A 5,068-nucleotide genomic window follows, 5' to 3' on the forward strand; every position below is an offset into this window, starting at 1 on the left:
TTTCCCCCCCCCCCCGGCCCCCCCCCCCCCCCAATGGCTGGGAAGCAGCTGCCCTCAGCCTGGCATTGCTTCTGGCTCTCCCACTGAGGATGCATGGCCCTGAGGTGCCCGGCTCGGTGACACACATCCGTGCCCATGCAGACCTCTTCCCCAGGTCCATCCTGGCCCTGAGTATGCCCCTGGCTACAAAAGTCACCTGTGTGTGGTGAGCCTTGGATGGGAAGAGAAAAGGAGAGGCTGCGGGCCTGGGCTGCTGGGCTGGTCTCACCTGGTTCCGGTGCAGAAGTTAGAGGAGTTTGAAAAGTCTTGCAGTTGTGGTGAAAATAAATGTGAAGGCAGGACGATAGAACCTTACTATTTAACAGATTATTAGCTTGATTTAGAACTTTTAAATATTGGACGTGCTATATGGACCTCCATTTGAACTCCTGCCTTGGGCCCTGTAAGTGTAAGGGGAAAGGGTGACCACATAGCTCACCCCTCAAGGCTTTGCTCAGCTCTCACCTTCTGAATTAGCTTGTTAGGGCTGCGACAACAAAGCACAGCAAGCAGGGTGACTTAGAACAACCAGATTGCTCTCACAGTCCTGGAGGCCAGGAGTCCAAAACCAAGGTGTGGACATGGCCCTGCTCCGCGGAAGGTACTGGGGGTGTTTGTTCCAGGTCTGTCTCCCAGGTTCTAGTAGCCACAGGCATTCTGGGCGTGTGGATGGCCTCTTCTCCCTGGGTCTCTTCACATGTCTGCACTCTGAGTGTGCCAGTCTCCATGTTCAAATTTCTCTTCTTAATCATATTGGGTTAGGGTTCACCCTGATGACCTCAATTTCACTTGCTTGCCTCTGTAAAGGCTCTTTTTTCAAATAATTCTCAGATACCAGGGGTTAGGACATCTTTTTTGGGAGATGCAATCCAACTCATAATACCTTCTTAATGAGCACTCCCCAGGAGACTGGTCAATACTGTACCCTGCTCCCTTACCTCCAGCTCCCACACCCCCTAGCCTTCTTACTCTGAGTTACTTTCTCTTTTTCCATTGCGATTATCACCTCTAACATGCTTTAAAATTAACTTGTGCATTCTATTTATTTATTGAATGTATCCTCCTATGAGAATCTGAGATTTCTGAGGGCAAAGATTTCTCTGGAACAGCACTTGGCTCGTCACAAGCACACAGTAAACATGCGTGGGGTGCATGCTTTGATCCACACTGTCTTCTAGGGTAGGAAACTGCTCCTTCCCTCTTGCCTCTGGTAGGAATAATGAAATATCACCACACCTGGAGAGTGATGGCTACAGAGAGAGGTTCAGAAGGAGACCAAGGCTGTCCCTGAACACACAAAAATGTCTCAAGTTCTGTTTGGGAGGATCCTACCACCCCCAAAACACTATGTGAACCTAAAATCTTTAAATTGTGTTGAGTTCCCCAAAATGAGCCTGTGCATGTAGGTAAAGCCTTGTAATTAAAGAAAGTAAAGAAAAGAAAAGAAAGGCAAAAGCAAAAAGGAAAAGAGCTGAGTTCAACCCATGAACATAGCAAAAAGGAAAAGAGCTGAGTTCAACCCATGAACATTGGAGAGTGTGAGGGACATTCACCCCAGACCTACTCATATCTCTGTAAGAAAGCTGAAACCAACACTAAAGATGCAGTAAAATATAAATGACGAGTACCAATTTCAATCATCAGACTGGCTGACGTTTAAAAGCATGATACTATTCAGTGCTGTGAGGTTTGAGGAAATCAGAACATTTTTGTGGGAGCAGAACTTTGAGGGCCATTTGGTCACACCCAGAGACAGAACACACAGCCTGCTCCTTGAAACAGTTTCACTTGGTACATACATGCATAGAGCATGCTCCAGATATGTTCCTTAGCAGCACTGCTTGTAAGAGCAGAGAAAGAGACAACAACCCAAATGGCCATCAGCATGGGAAAAAAAAAAGAAGATAAATTGTAGTATATCCACCAGTGGTTTTCCACTCTGAATGTACCCTTGGGGAGCTTTTAAGAAGACCTATGCTGATCCTCAACACAGATACAATAGAATCTTTATTGCCAGGTATGGAATTTAATTTGTGAATCATAAAAGAAAAAAAAAACAGAATTGAAAAACACTTATTATGCCTTGGAATACTACTGTGTTTACACAGTGTTCAGATATATGTGCTAACATGGGTAGATCTCTAAGCGTATTATTAATTAAAAAACAAGTCATAGACAGTGACGATATGTTTTACATAAACACACAGTGGTAGGCAGTCCTTCAATGATCTCTGCCTCTACATCCCCTCCCCTTAGGAAGAACCCTTCTTCTTGGACTTATTGACCGGCTTTGATGAATAGAATATGGGGAAGTAATGGAATGTCATTTCTAAGATTAGGTTACAAACGGCCATGGCTTCCATCTTGAGTGCTATCCTTCTCCCTTGGATTTCTTGCTCAGGGCAATCCAGCTCCCACATCACGAGGCAGCCCTGTGGGTGGTGGTGGTGGAGTGAGGACAAGGGAATAGGAGCCTGCCAGCAGCCATGTGAGTGGGCTTGGATGTAGGGCCTCCCCCGGCTTGATGACCAACAAGCTTGACTGTCACTTAGTGAGACAGCCCAACAAGAAGTACCCTGCGAAGCAAGCCCCCACATGCCTAACCTAGAAGCACCTAAGTTGTTGTTTTAACTGCTACATTCAGGGTAATTGGTTGCATAGCTATAGACAACTGATAACACACAAGAATATTTTCAATGGTTCTAGACATACACGTATAAAGGCGTACAAATATGCTGAAAGATACAGACAAAAATGACAGGGGTGATGTGGGTCTGGGTATGATTTTATAAGGACTGGTCAAAGAGATATTAGCTTTATCTGCATACTTTCAATTTCATGTACTAGGAGATTAATACATTAATGGATTGGTAGTTTAATTAAAATTTAATTAAAAAGATGTAGTAAAGTGTGTCTTTCCTCAGGAGAGGCAGCCAGCCTTCGGTGGCTGTGAATTGCAGTTGAGGACTGTTTGTGGTGCCTCCAGAATGACTTGAAGAGCCTTCCACTTGCCTCCCTTCTCTTGGTGAAACATTTCTGCACATAGTATCTCTGGTTTGCGGCCAATTTCATCATCATAGTCCATGCCACAGTCCAGACCATTTGGGAAAAGTGGGCTGAGGAAGGAAAGAGGTCAAATGAACAGAGAGAAAATGTGCTCGTGGGGAACGGGAGCGTGGTTGCAGGGGAAGCCCTGACGTTTCAAGAGTTTTTGTGATTCCTTCTACCATTGCAGTAGCAACAACTTAAGACAAATAATAAGCAGTATGCTTGCTAGAATTCTGGAATGCCAGCCAAGTAAAGGCAACTGCTTTAACAGAGGTCCAAAGAAAGTAGTTCCTTACTTGGTTAATTGGGGAAAGGCCTGAAGTCCACTAGAAAAATCCTGGTTTGTGGTTTCCAATAAGAACAGCATCGTCATACCAGCTAACATTCATTGGGCTCCTACTATGGATGCTCTACTCAACCCTCATACCCAACATTATGAGGTTGATAACTCTGACTTTTTAGAATAGTTCATTGAAAAGCTTACAAGTGAGATAACTTGCCCAAGGTCGCCTAGCCAGAAAGGGAAGAAGCTAGGCTGTCTTCCCAGGCTCTTGTGCCTTCCTTCATCACCTTCTTGGGTAGACATGGCAGATTTAAAGCATTGTCTGAAAACTCCTTGAAACTCTTTAGAGGCAGGGTCGGTTTCCTCCTTTGAGTCTGAAAGGCCTCTGAGTGTGATGACTGTAATGCTAATGTGACTTCTGAGGCTAAGTCACTGAAGGCAATAGCAATTCTGCCTGGCTCTCTTGGTACACTTGTTTTAGAACCCAGCCTACACACCATGAATAAGTCCATGGACAGGACACATGTAGGTGATCTGGTCCACAGTCCCACTCAGCCCTCAGCAGCTGGCCAGCATCTACCACAAGACATGTGAGTGAGGAGGTCTTAGGATTAATGCCAGGTCCAGCTACCATCTGATGGCAACATATGAGAGACCCTGACCAAAGCCCAGATGACCCCCAGAAACAAGATAATAATAAAACAACTGGTGTTTAAAGTCACTAGGTTTTAGGTGAATAGTTACACAACATTGGCTAAACATCTACACTAATAAAAGAGAAACATGGTAATTAGCGTACGACCGCTACCCTTCCCATTGGCTAATCAGCATATCCTTATGCAAATTAACTGTCAGCCAAGATGGCGGCCGGCAGCCAGGCAGCTGGAAGCGAACATGAGGCTTGCTTGCTTCAGTGACTGCGGACTCCAACGTTCCCCGCCTGACTTGCCGGCCTCTGAGCTGGCAGTTTGAAACATTCTAACAAATATAGAAGCTAAACAAAACCCCAGAAACCAGCTTTCAGCCAGCCGAGATCTCAGAGCTGGAGTTATACATTGTTTCGATTATAGAACCCAAACAAACCAGATACCAGCTTTCAGCAGCGGAAGCCTCAGAGCTAGAGCCAGAGCTAAAGCTGGCCCAGAATAAAATTTAAAAAAGAGGAAAAAAAAGGAGCGGTTGGGAGCTTCAGTCAACAACCACCAGCCTGAAAGCAGCCCTCAGCCCCTCACCCAGACTGGCCAGGCACCCCAGTGGGGACCCCCACCCTGAAGGGTGTGTGACCAGCTGCAAACAGCCATCATCCCCTCATCCAGGCTGGCCAGGCACCCCAGTGGGGACCCCCACCATGATCCAGGACACCCTTCAGGGTAAACCAGCCGGCCCCCAGGCCTCTATCCTATATAGTAAAAGGGTAATATGCCTCCCAGCATCGGGATCAGCGGAGCCGCGAGGCCTCCTGGCACCGGATCAGCGTGACAGGGGGCAGCGCCCAAACCCCCTGATCGCCCTGCTGCTCTGTGTGTGACAGGGGGTGGGGCCACAACCTCCCTATCCGCCCTGCTCTGTTCATGACAGGGGAAGGTGCTCCAACCCCCTGATCAGCCCTGCTCTGTGCCTGATAGGGGGGAGCTCCCCAATCCCCTGATCACCCTGCGGCTCTGTGTGTGACAGGGTGTGGCATCCCAACCCCCTGAT

This window comes from Myotis lucifugus, unplaced genomic scaffold (assembly GCF_000147115.1).
Source record: "Myotis lucifugus unplaced genomic scaffold, Myoluc2.0 scaffold_558, whole genome shotgun sequence".
Taxonomy (NCBI): Eukaryota; Metazoa; Chordata; class Mammalia; order Chiroptera; family Vespertilionidae; genus Myotis; species Myotis lucifugus.